At 42.4% G+C, this 18,858-nt stretch overlaps 1 protein-coding gene across 4 annotated transcripts in view; it reads left to right on the top strand.

The window, feature by feature from the left end:
• The window catches only part of ZBTB16 (zinc finger and BTB domain containing 16), a 173,598-nt gene that overhangs the window by 86,751 nt on the left and 67,989 nt on the right, over positions 1-18,858 (top strand). The window lies entirely within an intron of this gene.

Here is an 18,858-nt window from a genome sequence, read left to right as displayed (position 1 = left end):
AAAAGAGCAAGGGGGTGAATTTGCATTGTTGCCACCTCTCCCGATGTTTTCGCAAGCCCTGCAATATTTGATGGTCTTTCTTAAAGCTCCAGCTGCTGAAATTAGATTGCTTGACAAGCTCAGCTTTGTTTATTTTTAAGTTTTCTAGCCCTCATAGTTGTGGAGAAAAGCTGGAAACTGTGATCCCTAAATATTCCAACGCCAGAAGGCAAACAGAACCCAACTGTTGTTGTTGTTTTTTCTCATGATTTTTAAGCAAATCACATGATTTTTGAACATTTGGAGTTGGCAGTTTTGAACGTGTTTGACCCATGTCGTCACTTTTATATAAGGAGAAGAAAACACTTGAATTAGAAATGAAGGCTGCTGTGTCTAACGTCATCACCTTTTTCTTTCTTTTCAATCCAGCTATCCATTTTCTTTAGTCTTTTGCCGCAGTCTTGTCTCTGAGGTCTGGTCATATATTCCATTTTCCTACTCTTATTAATAGGCTCATGGAATGACTTCCTAAAAATAAATTTTAAAAAGTGCTTGGACTTAGTTATGGCTCCATCCATGAAACACCGGGGGGAATTCTAGTCCTTGTGCTGTGCAGTTAAGTCTAGAGGATCCCAGAACTGGTCTAAAAGCCATTGGTCTTGCCGTATCAAAACTCACCTCTGCTATGACACCTGCTACTAGTGGCCAAGAATGGGTGCAGGGGATGGCTTGATACTGTTCTGTTTATTAATGCTAGTTTTGTCCCTGTCCCTCCTCCCTTTGCATATGGTTTTCTTTTGACCTGAGAGCTTTTTGGGATTTTGGCTCATATATTCCTATATGAGTGGATAGGCCATAGCATGCTACTGGTGTATTGCAGAACGTGGCAATACAGGCAAATAGCACTACAATGCTGTTGTGACATTGTGAAAAGCAGAGAGAGAGAGAGAGAGAGAGAGCGAGTGGGGACACGGTCTGGGAAAGTGCCACCCTCCATTTAGGGGTGTGTTTCTCATGGAATAGTGCGTGCATGAGTATTGCACGTATGTATAACATAATTATGATTGTTACAAAACTGCAAGGCAAACTCTATTGTTAATACTGTGTTAAGGGTGTTCTGGTAGAAATGTAGTTTATTTAGGTTTACATTTAATGAAGGGCAAATTAGTGAAAAGCCTTACATGTGTTCCATGGGGTTGAGTTAAGGTTTCTTTCTTAATTAGAGGTGAGTCTTAAATGTTAAAGTTTAAATCCTTTTCCTCCCAGGAAAAGAAAAGGAGGGCAGGAGGCGGGAAAGGAAAAATCTCAAACTATTTGTAACATACAGTTTACATGCTCCATTGACTTAATGAGCAGAGTTTGAGTTCTCTGAACCAACAAATGCTAGCTGCGCATACATGCGTCTCTTTTTAAGTGAATGTGTATAGCCTTGATCCAAAACACCTCTGCATGCTCACGTTACAGTTAGCAAGTCGCCAACATTGGGCTTCAATGTAGACTTCAGTTTTTTCTTCAAACCACACCAAGGCCTAGTTGTTACAGAGAAGGATGGCCAGGGCAAATTCCATACTTCCAGCTGCAGCTATTGGTGCTTGTAACTTTTGTATTTATGAGAATGGTTGGTTCCCCTTCTCCAGTCAGAATTGGAGATGAGGAGAGTACAAACAGAACCCCTATTTCCTTCCCCCTTCACTCCCCCCGCAAACAAAACACTTCTCCATGTAAAGACCAGTTATGGACTTAGTGAGTTCAGAAGGGGAATGTTTCAAAAAGTTAACAATGTATTAAAATGAGGGATTGCTTCAGGAGGCACTCATTGTAAAGTGTGTGTTGTGTGTGAGAGAAAAAAACTACACACTTTCTAATTCACTATGCAGTTCCAAACAGGCAACGCCAAGGAACACTCACAAAGGTGTGAGTCCTTGTTTTTAATTATTGTTTTGAATGCTCAGGTGTTTGTTCAAGTTTTTGTAACCCCTCACTGGCAGATTCTCAATCTTAACATAATGCCCTAAGCATGGCCGTGTTATTTGTTGACTTAATTCCATTGTGCTGCTTAGCAGGTTGGTGTCTGTGATGTGGCCCAGGGCAGTGGAGAGTCATATTTCCAGCCAGATTGCTGCTAATGACACAGTTGTGACGAGGAGACAAAGATGGCCAGACTGGGGCTATGTGGCTAGAAGTGACTGCTAAGCTGCAGCCGACGTTCACCTCTGAGCAAGCCTCAGATGTCTGTTGATTTCCATGAGGGGAAGACAAGTCTGCCCTCAGCCTGGCCCTACTGAACTAAATCCCATTTGTGGCACATAGTGTCACAGTCAGAACTAAAATTCCATGGCCTCTCATCTTTAAAGAGCACAGGGATTCTTCCCCCCTGGGAGAGAGGAGGTAATTTTTACCTTGCACCCTGTTTTTAAGGGCAGCCAAAATCTGAGTCCAGCGTTTTAGCCATTAAGAAAAGTTGACCTGGCTATGGTGTGGGGAAGGGTTGAATTGGCCTTAGAGACCTACAGGGGGTTAGAGAGTTCTTGCGATGAGGGGAAGTCAGTCCCTGGCACGCGCAACTGGGTGGTGTACAGTTGGGATGAGATTTTGGGGTCCTCTTCTCCCAGGTTGCTACTGCTTGAGCACTCGTAGGATTCTGCAAAGCCCAGAAGCTGCCTCTTCCTTCCTTCCGCCTGATGTATAATCTGCATGACAGGAAGGTGAGGTGATGCAGGCTTTCTGACTTCAGCTGCTGATGTGACAAGAATAAAGGAGCACCCTGACAGCTGAAATCTGGGGCCTGGCATGAAGGAACAGAAAGGCTGCAACACAACCAGTGGCAAAATGCGTGGAGCAAAGATGCCCAAGGTTCACTAGCCATTTCCTTTCATCTGCTGTGTTGTGCAATCACCAACCCCCGTGCCCTCCTCCTCTCTGCTAGCATGTCCCACGATCGTTGTGTGTCCTAGTGGGCTGGTTTTATCTAGCCAAGATCTAAAGCTGTGGTTAGTTCACTTGCTACCTGTCTCTAATAAATGTAAACTTTTCTTCCTCCTCATGTTCCGCGCTTATCTCCTTATTAAGTGTTGAGCTACAGAAGTATCTGAGATGGAGCAGATAGTTCATCTTGGAATTAAGCTGCCTCCCTCTCCGCTGGCTTTTAAAAAGGTTATTGTTTGCTGAAGTCGGGGTGCGCATCAATGCAAAGTTAAGAAGAAAGGGCAGCGCTGAGATTCTTTGGAGATTGTTCAGCCTCCCTCTACCCTTTCCCCCCTCCTTTTTTGAATTTTGGCTGGCATCCCAAATTTATTCCCAGAGTGATGTCATCGGCTTGCCGGCAGGTCTGGATGTTCTGCCAGCATTCCAGAGAGTTTATGATCATTCGCAGATGTGCATCCAAGAACACACTGTACCCAAAGCAGAAATTAATGCAGGCTTGAATGCTGTCCAACCCTCATACACAGGAGAGAGGAAAAAAAGAAAACAAACTGTTTAATGCTGTTTATAAATTATACACTGGCTGATGAAAAATACATTTCATTTCCCCCAACCCCTCCCTGCTTTCCTTTTCTGCCTCAAGAGTCTAAGCTGAGACTGGAAGAATATGGTTTGCTTTTTAGCTCCTGTTTTGGCTGGAGTCCTAGCCCCTGCTGCTGATCCAGAGCCAGGGTATTTTTCCCCTTTACCTGATGAAATACATTTATTTGCAGCCGTCACTACTCCTCCCCCTCTTTTGGATGCTTTTTGTTATTCAAGGTGTTCTGCTAAGCATTATGCATAGAGTGTAATGCCGAGACCCATTACACCATAGTGTGCTCTGTAGCAAATAAATCTTGTGCACATCTGTCTACATTAATACTGCTAAATTATATGTGATCATCACACTGTAACCCATTTTCTCTCCAGTTTCTCATCATGCATGCGAGATGGGAAAGTTCTGAAAGTTCACTGTAGGCTGCGGTATTAGAAAACATTCCGTAATCTCCCCTCCCTCCCTCTGAAAAGGACATAAACATGCTCAGGACTCGGCATCCAGATTTGGGGTGACGCTGATGATCAAACCATCCTCCCCCTCACCCCAAGATGAAATTCCTCCCCATGTTGCATGCAATCCATTTACATGGCTTTTGTGTTTTTTAATACTGCTAATGTTTATCATTTGCCCAACAGGCTTGACAGATTTTGTTTCCTGTAGAGTATCACAGCTTTAAAGCCCCCTTGTTGCTAAGTAGCAGCCTCCCTGTACTGTAATGGGCTGATTTTGTATTCTGTTCAGCACTGTATCTTATTTTTGTATGCAAGACAAAGTGTTTTGATGGAGGACGATTGCAGAAGTGTCTGGAGGCTGTTTGGAGTTTTATGGGCTGTACAGTACACTGTGTGCTTTCTGAACAGAACACAGGCTGTTGAATTTTGGATTGGATTTGTCATTTTTCCCTTCTGAGAGGGGGCTGTCAGATAGAACATTACTTGAAGGGTGGAGAGAAAAGTGGAAATTGCGTAATAACCTCTATTTTTCGATAAACCGAAATTATTTTTTAGTCCCAAAATAGTCCCACAAATTCATAAGCTGCTATGGGGGGAGGAATAGGCAAATGAAGTTGATGATATGACGTGGTTAGTGCTTAGTCAAATGCCTTTCCGTCTCATGTATTCCTTTTCTCTGAATTCTAAGCTTTCCCCTTCATGTGGGGCTTACTTCTTTTAAATGGCTGGCAGGAGCACTTTTTTAGAGGCACGACAACAAATGGTCAAAATGGTGGAATGCTCCAGACTTTACAAAAGCTCTTAACTTGTTTTTTCTTGCTCTCCGACCATGACGGGTAGGGACGTTGGGAGGCAGAAGCCATGTTGTAGGTGACACCCAGACATGCTAAACTCCAGGACTACATCTCTAAAATGGCATTCGGGGCAGAACACAAGCCAACCAAAACCCAGGAACTTAGGAGCAGCCAATCCATCACTCTGTGCTGACCTTTGCCCTGCTTGCAGGTAGGTGACTCAGAGTCTGGTGTGATGTGGCACAGAAATGCTTCAGTAACTAGGCACAAGGGAAAAGTTGGATGGGCAGAATTTGCAGCCTGACCTCTATGCCTTTCTCAGTTTCAGTTGCACCTTGGCTGATGGCAAGATTCTTGCATCAGACCTGCACAGCCCACCTCTGAATGCTGAATCCTTCATGGACCTGAATGTTTTAAGGAACAAGCCCAAACATTTAGATGCCCTTCTTCCCTCTTCCTCTATCCCAATGTGACCTATTAAAATATGATTTGGAATGCTGATAGTTTTTCCTTTGACCTAGCACTTGTGATGCTTCTCGTTTGACATGATTTGTGGCAAAAGGGGTCACCTCTTAAAAGCTCCACTTACACATTGCATTAAAAACAAATCTCTCACTTTCCTGTTTTGGGAAGAACTCGCTTCAATCAAATTAAGTTTGTGGATGAACATCTTGTCAGAATTCTTCTAAAATCAGCAAGTGTAAAAAGCTGCTGAAATTGTTCTGGGTCTATTCAGATGCACTGGCTATGTGATATTATAGCTGTATACGTTTTGCTGCCATTTACTGACTAGGTGTCAGGAACCATTTGGAAAAAGATTTTTAGCCATATGTCCCCCGAAAGAGCCATCTTTCCTCCACCCAGCCATCAATTTTCAGCTTTGTGAGGGGGAAAAGAAAAGGGGAGTTGGCAGCCCCTCAGAAATCAGGAATTCCCAAAGGAATGTTTCTTCAGGGAGCCCCAGCTCTAGTCCACAATACCCAAAGTCTTATTGAGCGAACATAAGAGATTCTTCTCTCATGCTGGTGTAAATCAGGAGTTATTACTTCATCAGTGCGGAGATTAGAATCAAGTCAATGTGTTGCATCTCAGTAGCATGGAAGGGGATGGCAGCCAATGACAAAATTTTTGCTGGGTTTATATATTTAACCCTATACTGGAAGCTGAGAATGGAGAAACCATAAAGGCCATCTTGAGAGGGTCCCTCTTGAAGAATGCCAAAGTTTCTGATTCTGAGCATTTGTCCTTTAGACAACTACAAAACCTGGGTGATGGTTCTCTACCCATAGTCCTAGACCACACTAGGTTTTCACAGGCATTCCTGGTTGTCTGTGGATTGAAAAATCAATCGATGGATGGGAATTGGGGAGATAGAAAAGTGCAAAGAGTTTTCTCTTGCAAAGGGGCCTTCGCTTCATGTAGGGGAGGTTGCCAGGCCTTTGGCCAAGGGAGTTGGTCCATGCTAGGGCATTATGAAATGGACTGTGGAATAAAAATGTCAAATGCACCCCTAAATTTGAGATGCTGTCAGAAATTTAGGTTGTGCACTGTGCCATTGCTGGGGTAATATGGGAGCACTGGCAGTGTCCGGGAAACGTGCTCTGGTCACCCCGTCAACCTCACAGCACGTGAAGGTGGTTATCCAGGTGCCTTTTATGCGAACCATTCAGGAGGCTTTAACAATTGTCTAAATATCTATAACAACTTGCTACAGATCTAATTGTGCGGAACCAAAAGCACCACCACTGTACAAGGCTATTTGTGGGGCGTCTTGGAATCTACCTCTTGCAGAAAGAGGACTGTGTAGGTTTTGAATAGAGGGTGGGCTGGGTGTGAGTCAGAAGCCACAGGGTTTTTTAATCTACATGGCCAAAATGTCCTTATGGATGTGGTGCTCTCCCATTGAACCTGGATGCTATTTTTCTTCCCCAATGATCTTTTTCCTCCTTCTGAGAGCAAATAAGAACATTCAGGCTGATTTGAAATGCATGTGCTAGTCAGCCAGATTGTCCCAAAGATAACAGTAGATGTTTATAAACCTGCTTTAAGCAGCATAAACCACTATGATTATGCAGGAAACTGTATTCAACAAGCTCGACTTGGGGTGGGTGGGGGCTACTTTTATATCCCAGGCAATTGTACAATGAGGTTTACAAGAAAGCTGAAAATTATTCCTTTACTCTAATAGCACAGCACAGACCATTACCTTCCAGATTTAAAAACGAAATGAGCTCATATTTGGTGACTTACCCTGACATTCATGCTCAATTTAGAAGTCTGTCTTTACCTTTTTAAAACCTATGCTTTGTAATTTTTTTTTATATTCACTGATTCCTTTTTTTTAATACTAACCCCCACCCCACCCCCCAAAAAAACCTTTTGCATTTCCCGATCACAGAAACTATTCTTGGTTTCCTTCTTTTGGCCCTGGGATGTATTTTTGACATAAAATACAAGACATTTTTATAACTGTCTCTTCCACTTTGGGTGAAATAGGGGAAAAGGGAAAAAAAAATAATAAAAAAACCCACAGCGGCTTTATGTGGGCAAAAGAAGAAAACAAGAGATTGGGGTAGAGAACAGGCTAAATTTAAAATTGTAATTGGCTGACTTCCACAGGCTTGCGGGTGTTTTAATGACTCATAATAACTTCATTTAAAACCAGCTGAGCAGAAAATAGATTGGAGAGGAGCCTCAGGCCATTATGGATTTGTGGTGTGTGTGTGTGTGTGTGTATGTGTGGTTTTTTTTGTTTTTTTTATTTTTTTTGACAAGCTCTGTTTTCAGCAGCCAGGAAGGCCCTCACAGAGGGCTTGGCTGTTTTCTTTCTCCTAGAGTTGGTGTTCTGCCCAAGAGAGATTGTATAGAAACCAGTTTTTTTTAACTGATTAAAAATAGATGCCTTGAGGTATTATTTTAGCATCAGTGTTTTTTTCTTTGTACTTTTGATGTGGTAAATGGAACATAAATACAATTGTTTTTGAAATTACTGAATTAATTAGGTAGTAAAGCGACGACAACACATAAATTTACTTTGCAATTTTTTTAAAAAAATCTATATTTCCCCTCCACATTATTGTCCTGTGCAGCATTTCAAAAAATGGTAGTTATATATTAATCTCTTGTGTTTTAGAAGGGGCTGGGAATATATTTATTATACATGAAACGCTCACTGATGAGTTGTGGAAATACAGCTGGAAGGGAATCCGGTATTCACGGAGTCATTCAGATTCCTTTCAACCTCCTTGCACTAGACACAATGTCAGAGAAGTGTTATTGCCTCCTTTTATTTTAAAGTAAATGGGCTAAATGTTTTGAAGGAATGCGCTCTCCAAATGCTTGCTCAAACTCAGGTACATAATATGCCACGCTTTAGGATTAAAATGGAACACCTACGTGGCAGTCAAGTTTAGTGTTGAAAACAGTGGGTCGAGGGTTTTCTGGGCCTTCAGGGCAGAAGTGGGTCTAACAGCTGTCATTTCCCAAGCAGCCCAGCCAAGACTGCAGCTTTCCCCTGTCAGAGAGGAGAGGTTCCCCATTCTGCTTACAGATGGTCATTGGTGGCTGTTACTTAAGAAACCACAGGAGCCTATTTCTATAGCTGTGTAGGTTTTTTCTATTGACTTTTAATGGGAGTCAGAAGTCTTAGAAAACACCCTGTGCAATTCACTGAAAATTTACCCCACATCTGTGAAGAGAACCAGTGAAGAACGATGGCCTGATGTTTTTGAGGCAGGCTTGTAACCAACAAATGTGGTTTTGGTAGTGTTCAAATAAGGAAAACTCTGGTGTAAAGCCTACTTTGGAATCTCACAAGCATACTGGATGCAATGCGTTGAGAGGAAACAGAAGTCCAAGAAATCTGAACTGCTTTGGTGATCTTGTTAGAGTGCCGTTAACATGTATGGTAGCTTTACTTTTTTTTTCCTGTTTATATGGCAGTAATAAAGCACTTAGTGGCTGCATGCGAGCCCTGCGTTGGGTGTTGTCCCACCTGATCCTGGTGGAATAGGGTGAGGATGGTACCTATATGCAGTTGCAGTTTTCAGGTCAAAGGTCTTAAATGAGTACCTTAAGCAAGACTTCATGCAATCCTGTTGGAAAATCTCTCTCCACCAGGCAGAGGTTTTAGATGAATTAGAGGGCCTTTTCCTGGGCTCTGAGATGAGCTGTGGGGCTGGGCTGAATTAAAGTAACACCAGGAAGGTGAGAAATCTGGAGAGAATTCCATTCCTTCAACACAAGACTAGCAGGGAAAGTCCTGGTCAGATTCATCTGTGGCTTATGCCCTTCATGCACCTGCGACTCAGGGTGGAATATGCCTTGTAATTGTCAGAGCATCAAGGAATCCTGTTGCAGAGAGATTCCTGTAGACAGGAAGACCTCTGGTAGCCCTTTGACACAAAGACACTGCTCCTGCCATTACTGTTCTCTAAGGCTGTGCCTGTCATCCAGTTCTTGTGGATAAAAATTGCAAGCCTTTAATGCGGAAGCATGTCGTTGTCTGTTAATCTCTTCCCCAGTCATCACCTGTCTTCTGTCTTTCTCCTTTCTGCCATCCCCATAAAAGTTTATCACAGTCAGGGATGCTTAAATGGGTGCAGGAAAACAGTGTTTTAGTAAACTGTAAAATTAGTTTGGAAGGTTAATGAGGCATTACTTGTCTGCCTTTGTAGGAAAGGCAGGTTTATGAAGGTAGCTGAACACCTAAGCAGAGGAGTGGACTCGCAGCATTTAAAGGCAAAAGGGTCCTTTTATAAAACCCTATTTGAAAAGATGTGCTCGGTCTGTCGTCTTGATAACATTAATGACTCTAAATGAAATCTAGTAGAAGCAGGGAGGGGGGTGAAAGATTATTTAAAACACGGTGTTTGAGGTAGGAACAATCGGTTTCATCTTCATGTTGTATGTTGGAAACACATCTCTGGATGCTTTGTGCTGCCAAGTAGCAGAGAGGCATGAGAGTCAGTTACCAATAGTGCATTTCCATATCCACAATTTTCAGGTCCTCTATTACATCTCAAATACTTCTGTTTTCAAGCCCCAATTTGAATGTCATTTTAATGTTCAGGACATAATACAGTAAACAGTTACACACCCGGACCATTCTCCTGGCTAAACAAAACAAAACAATAGAAAAAGCTAAGCACAGCCATTAAGCGCGATGGGGGAAAAATTCTGTCTTGTAAGTCAAGCTTCTCAGAATATATATTTTTACTCTGAAAATGCCACTGCCATATTTGTAATGCAACACCTCAATTATGGTGAAGGGGGGGGGTAGAAATCAAAGCTATGAAACAGCCCAGGATCTTTAGATCCACTGCCCGAGCCACAATTAAGGTTTCAGAAACACCAAAGGCAAGCCAACGAGTGTCATTTTTAACCAGTTAGAACATTTTACTACTTCCTAACATCAGAAGTGTTAAAACTGGAGAGCCTATTTCTTGTCCTCAATAAAGTAATTAAACGGAATGAGTGTTGGGAAGTATTATTAGGTTGATAGTGACTAAAAATAGAAAAGCTCTGTTTTCAGATCAGCTGAAGTTTTCTGAAGACGTCGCGCTATCCTAGTGGTATCACTTAATCAGGACCTTTAAGCTGCCTCTTTGAGACTCGGGATATTTTACAGAAGATGTAGTCAAATGATAAGGCTTGCTGCTTGCTTTATTCTAAAGTCAGAGTTGAACCAGACAGCTGGCAGTTGATCAATTGTCTCTGCATTTTGCAGTGTAAATGCCCAGGGGAGTCTGAAGGATTCTGTTCTTTCTTTTAAATGAATTGAAAATAGTGAGGGCTTAGTGAGTGAAATTCTTGGGTGCCTTTTGGTTTATTAAGCAAAAATCATCAAGGACATTTTCATCTTTATCTGCAGCTTCTGGCAGGTACAATGGCCAGATCTCAGCTCTGTTGGCAAAGCTCTGTTGAATTCAGTGGAACCACACAAGCTAAGGGCCTGGCCCTGTACTTGTAACCAACTCTTTTAGTGAGTCTCTCTAAGGCCTGGTCTACACTGGGGATCAATCTAAGTTACTCCTCTTCAGCTGTGTGAATAAAGTAGCTGAAGTCAATGTATTTAGATCTCCTCACTGCAGTGTCCTCACTGAGGTGAGTTGACTTTTGACGCTCCCCCAACAACTCCGCCCCTGTCTCTCGCTCTGGTGGAGTACCGGAGTCAACGGGAGAGCGCTCAGGGGTCGATTTTATCACATCTAGAGTAGACACGGTAAATCAACCCCCACTGGATCGATCGCTGCCCACCGATCCTGCGGGTAATATAGACATACCCTAAGGTAACCACCTCTCCTGTGGAAGGAAAGGAACAAGGACTGGGGTCGGGCAGACAGGCTGGGAAACTGTCAAATGCCCTCTTACGTTGTGAAGGCAAGTGGGTTACGTAGGCACCTATCCCATCGATACTGGCTGTAGAGGCAAGGAGGAGTTGAACGCCTGAGTAGCATCCGGTTGTATTGCACAGGAACCCACAAGATCATCTAGAAGATCTACGAGAGACCAGTTTTGTTGGTTGTTTTTGCATTTTGTCTTTCATAATCATTCCTTCACATTGATGCATGCAATTTCCAGATCTCAGTTCAAGATGGAGAGTCCAAAATCAAACTGGATAAAGCCTATTTGAAGAATTCTAGCACAGATTAACTGAACAGTCAGTGAGATTGGTGTGTTACCCCTGGCTCTGCCCAGAACTTCTGTGAATTCGGTGAATATCCCAGTCCAGACTGATATGCCTATTTGCCTGCATTCTGGTGGTTGTGTGGGCAGGGAGAGCAATAGAGGGAGGAGGACATCAATAAGCTTATAGTGTAGGAGGAATGCAAAAGGTCAGACTGCCTGGTAATCAGTAATTGGAGAGGGGCAAGTTGTGTGCCTCTGTAACTTTTCTCCTATCTGCAGGATCATCGTGCACCAACAGTGAGTTTAGCAAACAGAAAACTCTGGGTACTAGTTTGGGGATCTGGTTTCCTATGAGGCCCCATAAGACTGAAAAAGTCACCATGCAGTGTCATTACAAGAGTGGGCCTGTCCCCATGAGCGCAGCTCCCTTGGGAGGTAAACCTGTCCAACTAGAACCAGTAAAGTCTGGAAGAGCATAAAACCTTCTTGCAAGTAGAAGAAGGAAACTGCCTCAAGGCTTGAAGCCATGTTACAGTGGTCTGAGGCCTTTCGAAGTTTTTGGTCTCAATTCCAGGAGGCGGAAAGAAAAGCTGCCAGAAACTCACCACCGTTCTACAGATCAGCACCCCAGATGAGATAAGGAGCTTGGATATGTTCTTCTTGTGTCACCTTGGTAACATCCAGAGAGCAAAAGACCTGGGGATCGTGTTTGGTTTTTTTCTTTTTTCTTTTGTAAACTTTACTGGTATAGCTAAAGTGTAGACTAATGCTCTCTCACTTGTAGGGAGAGAGTCTGCCACATTTCCCCAGTAATTTGGTAGCTAGTCGACAAATCATTAGACCTGGTTCCCAAAGAAAAGTGACATTTTCTACATGAATATTAAGAAATGACTGTGTTTTGGACACATTTTGGTTGTTTTTTTGATAATCCAACCTCTAAATTTCTCTTCGAATTCTATGTCTTGGAAGAAGCCAGTTTGTAATAAGCAAGTCACCTGTGAGTCCATGTCAGCTCTGTCTTAAGCCTGTGCTTTTCCTATGTGCCCCTTCTTTGTTACCCTAAGAATATCAAAAGCTGCCAGTCTAGCTTTTGATTGTTTGTGGCTCAGGCTTACTATTCCTCGCTGCCTTGCCTACTTCTACTAGAATGGCTTTAGTGTGGTCTTGCTACGCTGCTGGAACTGTCTGGGTTTGAACACATTCAACTGGTGCTAGAAAATCCCTGGCTGCCAGGTTCCTGTTGGAGTTTGCCCAGATGTGCTAGAATGCAGTTTAAAACTTGGCATTCCTTGGCCAAGTATTTTTAATATGCTCCATTTCAAACATGTTCAGCAATTCCAGTTTGATCTTCTTAGCCACGTGAGAATGAACTCTTTTCTCTCTCACCCACAATAATTGTAGTGGTTCCTTTTATAACTACCTTTTGCAGCCTTGTCAGAAGAGTCACAGCTTATCAGAGATCTAGTTTCGGGGAGCTGCTCCTGTATAGGGTGACCAGACAGCAAGTGTGAAAAATCGGGATGGGGGTGGGGGGTTGTAGAAGCCTATATAAGAAAAAGACCCAAAAATCGGGGCTGTCCCTATAAAATTGGGACATCTGGTCACCCTACTCCTGTAAACCTTCTGAACCTGGCTATTCAGTCTGTCTGTTCTGGTAGCGCCTAATGAGATGCAGAGGTCCATTGAGCAGGCATTGTACAAACCCAAAGTAAGACCAACAGGTTCTGAAAAGTGTTGGGAGGTTTTGCCTGAAAAAAGTGTGTGTGTGTGTGTGTGTGTGTGTGTGTGTGTGTGTGTGTGTGTGTGTGTGTGTGTGTGTGTGTGTGTGTGTGTGTGTGAGAGAGAGAGAGAGAGAGAGACAGACAGACAGACAGACAGACACCCCCCAAGGCACATTTGAAGGAAACTATTGACTGTCACAAAGCGCTACTAATAAACAAATATTCAGCGTTCTGTGAGGCATCTTCCCTTCTACCATCTTGTCCCTTTGTACGTATCTTGCACAGTGGGGCCGAGATGCTTCACATGGATGTCTAGATGCTAATGCAATACAAACACTAGTTGGTTTAGTCAAGGATTCACACTTAGCCTTCACTTTCTCGATGTTTAAAGTAACCCCGTCCCAAATGACAATCTTCCTTAATTTTGACCAAGAGAATAACAGGTAGGGGCAGTATATGGACACACAGGTTTCCTCTGTTGGCTACTAAGTTTCATTCTTCCATGGCCAAAAAGTGATGCTGGCCAGTTACAAGGAGGCTTATGTGCTGATACCTTACTATGTGGTACTTGGTGCTCAGCCTCTTCCTTGGCTACCAGACTCCCTAACCCTAATGCCAGCAGTCCTAAGGCACAAGGGTTTTTCGTGTTCAGGTTTTATGAGATAATGGAGTTCAAGTGCTGAAGCAGGCTTCGCTTTACTGTTGAGTTTGGAAGCATCACTCAAAAAAAGCAGTTCTTAATTTTCATCCACATTTATGCTTGGATTATTTATCTCCACTGCCACCACTCCTTCTCCAAAAGGCAGCAGAAGCTGTCTCGTATCTCTTGTTCTTTGTGAGCGGTGGTGACCACAGTGGGTTGTTTTTTGGGAGGTACAGTTAGTGTCTCGGGGCTGTGGAGAAGGCGCTATCGCTGTTTGCTACATTCAGGGTAACAGAATAATGCTGAATGAGACGGGTGAGGAGTATGGAGGTTTGCAGCCAGTCTAGAGGACAGCAGTGACTATGCAGAATCCTGCTGAATGGAAAAAGCAGCCGCTCTGTTGTATGTTTATGCCAGTCCTTTGCAGCATGGACCTTTATTAGGCAGGGGCTATAAATGTACTTGTACAAATATAAATGTAAGCCTCTGAGAATCTGTGCCACTTACAAAGCATGTTCTCCATCACAGCTGACCCTTAGCACCATGCTAAGTTCCGTCCTGTTGGGTAGATCATATGAAGAGAGAGAGAGAATACTGTAGGCAATGCAAACCCCTTACTAAAAATACCTCAAACAATATTTACATTTTAATGGACTAATAGTTTCTATAGGTGTTTTCTTAAGTAACACCAGAACGTTTTTGATGTATTGCTCTTAAGCATGGGATCTCCAGAGCTCTTTAATAAACATCTCCATTTTTTTCTAAACTCTGTTATAATAAGCGCAGATGCTGGATGACATTTTTCCTGGTGACTCACATATTAAAATTAACCTTGAACTATTTACATGCTCAATCACTGCATTCTCTTCTCCTCTCTGCCCCCTCCCCCCGCCCGATCATGTGTACATTACAGGAATTCTGGCTCTGTATCAATTTTTGTTTTGTTGGTTAAAAAAATTCCCTGCCTGGAGTACACATCTACTTGAGTGAAAGAACACACAGTACTGGCCTTTTGAAATTGGCAAGCAGTGTACTATTCCCTGACTGATAAGAGGTACTGTAAATAAAACTGTACGGCATAGCCTGTTGTAAAATGCCCTATGTCTGTACTTATTGTTCTGACAGCTTATGCTTTTTTGGGGTATGCTGTTTTGGTACACTCTGTACTTCCTTATGTAACCAAGCATGCATATCTCATCAGAACATTCAAGATGTTTATTTTAAAATCTCAAGGAATTTTTCAAACCCTCCATTAGATGCTGGCAAGCTCTTGATTTTTTTTGTTTTGCTTTTATAATATTAGTCTTTGAGATTTTCCCCCGCCCCTTTCTCATTCCAGTTGCATCTCACAATTTTTGTTCGTGGGTTTTTGGGTGGCACATGGGGGTTAGCAGTAGCCATACTCCAGGCATGCCCAAGTACATGAGCCAACTTCTCCCAGAGGGCGAGCATTTTTCTGTTGCTTTGCAAAAACTGCCTATTGAACTTGGAAAAATGAATAAGATTTTTCTAGTGTTGTCTGTCTCCCATCTTGTCTTGATGGTTATCATCTCTTTTGAAGATGGGGTGGTGCCGGTGGGCTTGTTTGCTTCTCCAGCCCAACAAGACTCTGCAGTCAGGCTTGGTAGCATTGCAGCCTTGTGGGTTGGTTTGTGTCCTGGTCACACAGCATTGTAGCTATCAGTCCCCAGTCAGATTTCTTTGGCAGATTTCTTTGGTGACCCACCTGCTCCTGACCCTTGATAAACATCTTGAGACTAAAGAAGGACCTACCCAATCAGGAAACTTCATCTTCCACATGGGCAAAAGAGACAACACTGCTACGCTTGGGTCAGGGAATGCTGCAAATACAGCAGGTTCACAGCCATAAGCAGTGAACATCAAGGTTTTAATGGTGTCTAGGACAAGCGGAAAATGACCTGAAGGTGTTTAAGTGATGACCTATTTACTGTGCTGCCTTAGCTGATGTGGTACGTTGGTGAAACTTGCTGCTGTATCGGGTTGATGTAACTTCTGGGGTGGTGCCTCCCATTGGGGGCTTGAAGGAGTTTGACACATCTGAGTAGTTTTGTTGCCCCCAGTGACTGTTTACTGTACATCATGTGCAAAATTTCCCTAAGTGCCTATGTAACTCGGGAGTTTAATGCCCATTGACATGAGTCATGTAAAGTGGCTTTGAAATTTTTTGGCCATTATTAACCAAATGAATCTGTGTTCTAGGTGCAAGTTAATACATGCTTCTTACTACAGGCTTTGGCCAAACTTTCCTTTCATTGCACGTTGCTCAGTGGCTTCATATCTCAGGATACCGTGGCCTATCCATTGTTCACCCATTGCTTTCCCAGGAGTTTATAGAACTGGGCTGTGTTAATTTAAACCTGGACAGTGCAGTGCAATTGCTTATCAAAGCTGCTTTTATTTTAATAAAGAACAGCACAGAAACCTAACAAGGTGATCTGTATATCATAGGCTCCAGGAAAGTGAAAGACTGAAAGGGTCTATTAGACCAAAGAGTATGTCCTTCCCTTCGAGTTCAGGATATAAGCCTCCAATGGAGGTAGCCAATACTAAACTGATACAGTGCTTGATTGAAGCTGGAAGGCAGGGCTGCATTGCTAGCAGTGCATGTCTGTATTTGTAAGCTAGGGCAAACTATTATATCTGATCAAATTAATGGCCTGATTTTTCAGAGTTGCTGAGCATTCCTGAACTACCATTGAGTTGAGTGACTGTCTGGGGTTTTGAGCACCTCCGAGAATCAGGCTGTTAAGGCCCTACTATACATCTGCATGCATGTTTTCATTTTTGGCACGCCATCTGCTCAAACTGGTTTTCTGCCCACTGCATGTATCATTTTATCAATTTTCTTGGTATGGCAGGAAGTTGTCCCAGACTGCCCCAAACTTGTTAGCATTCTTCCTCCTGTCATATATTGCTGCTTCTAATGCAGTGCGGCCAGCCAGAACAGCAGAGCAAGTACAGAAGTGAGTCATTTCAGACATGCTGTATTTGATGTGCAGGAACCCAAAAGTGCATCTTTTTTAAAAAAACAAAACAAAACAAAACCTGCCACAAATTAGCATAGCTTGGGGTTAAATATGGACTACATGCTTTTTTTTTCTTCTTCTTTTTTTTCTGTTTTAGGAAAAAGTAAATGGCTTGAACGAGCTGCCATTTGTCTACAATCAGACTGGTTTACCCTAAGTCTCAGAGATGTCAGCCTTTGGCTATTCGGTAAATGTGCAGTACCAATAGGAACTGTACTGGCCTTTTGGGTCATTGATCCAGGAACAAAACATTCTCTGAGTAATCTCTGGCATGACAGACTGTAATAGAACTGACCTTTCTAATTATGTTGGTAAGAGAGCTGTGTTTTGTTATTAAAGCAGTACTTTGTTAGTGGAGGAAAGGGGCAGCTGGCATCCTATCCTTGCTTGTTCTCTTTATCTCCTTCCTCTTTGAACTAGGGTAGCGTAAGCTTGGCTGGAAGTCAAGTTGGCCACATCCATATTGTATTCAAGTCTTATCCCATAAAGAAGCTCTTAAGAAATAATCTGCCTGAATAAAAATATATACACTTAAAAAAAATTCCATGTACCTGAAAGGAGCAAGTGCCCGTTAATGGCTTTCTAAATGTGTAACCAGCTATATGATGTCACTGGAGTGCCTTTTTTTTTCTCTTCTTTTTTTTTAAAGGGAACAGCCATGTGGTTTATGCACAGTTGAGTTGTTTTGAATGCAAACTTGACATCATACCGAAGGCAGCAGAGAACAACATATGCACAGTAAACAGGCAGACTGTCTTATTGATTAACAGATGAGACCTCTATTATCGATCAAAGCTTGGCGAGAAAATTTATCACTTTTAATTTCACTGCTGCCAAATATTTCTGCCCGTGAGCCAGCTGTTACTAAGACAATTTAAAGGCAAAGGAATTCTCTATTTAATGGATCTCATGGCACCTCTGTCTTTCTGTACCTGTTCTGCCTGCAACTTTCTCTAAAGCCCTGTATTTTTGAGGGGGGCAGTGAAGTACTTTTCTTTGTATTCCATTTGGAGGGACAGGATGAGGATGAGAAATGCCATCTGAATTCCTGGAAATAAGCCACATAGCATTTTGGTGTCTCATGATGGGAACGCTTTCAAAAGTAGCCGGTGAAGCTATGTAGCTAAGGTATAAACAACAAGTGAGGTAGCTGGCTTTTTTTCCCCGCATCATACCAGTGAAGGTTACCTTGTCATACTCTAATCATTGTTTAGTTTTCTTGCAGCAGATGAATCAAACTTCAAAATCTAACAAATGCGTTCACAGCTTTGTCCTGGCAGCATATGCTTAGAAGATTGTGTATAGTGTTAATCTATTTTTATCTGTAAGTTACTTATCTGCTGTTAGACATCCTGTTTTTTTCTCATTATAACTAGAGCCTCTGACCCACTATATGCAGTGCATGTTGATAGCAATTTTCTAAGAATTCCCACAAATACCACATCTCTCTAATAATCAGAGAAATATCTGTGCCTTTCACTAAATTGTGTTGTTTCTGCCACATTTCTTATCAGATGGTGCTGCGTTCTTTCTTTCCTCTCTTCTTTAGATACTGGTAATAACTGCTACAATTGGCAGAGAGTGCAGGAAAACCAATTAAAACTAGATCAGTTACAACTCTGGTGAAAGTCACTGATGTCTAATGATTTTTTAAACAAATATCTAATTTGTTGGAAAGCAGCTCTTTGGTTTTAAAGAGCAATGTAATATTAATAGTGTATTTTATTATGAAGCTGTTTTTCTGAGCTACTACAACCATATGTTTTCTTTTGTTGTGTTTATTCTTTTGGTGCTGCAAAACACCCTCTGCTCCTGGTTAAATTGGGATCTGTGGATTTTCTTACTAGGTATAAAATATTTGATCCTTCTACTGAAATGGATTTCCTGGTCTACAAAGCGAACACTTCCTCCCTTTTTGGGAATTATCCTAGTTTGTATCACTTTCACAATGATAGCACAAAATGGTGACAGAGAGAGTTGCTCTATCCTGTCCTCGAGCATGGATAATTGGTATTGCATTATCAAATACTGATTCGGATACTGCTTTAGTTAGCAATGTTAGATATAGACTT

The sequence above is a fragment of the Gopherus evgoodei genome, chromosome 19, assembly GCF_007399415.2.
Source record: "Gopherus evgoodei ecotype Sinaloan lineage chromosome 19, rGopEvg1_v1.p, whole genome shotgun sequence".
Taxonomy (NCBI): domain Eukaryota; kingdom Metazoa; phylum Chordata; order Testudines; family Testudinidae; genus Gopherus; species Gopherus evgoodei.
The sequence above is the reverse complement of the archived record's forward strand: the minus strand, read 5'-3'. Positions and strand labels throughout refer to the sequence as shown.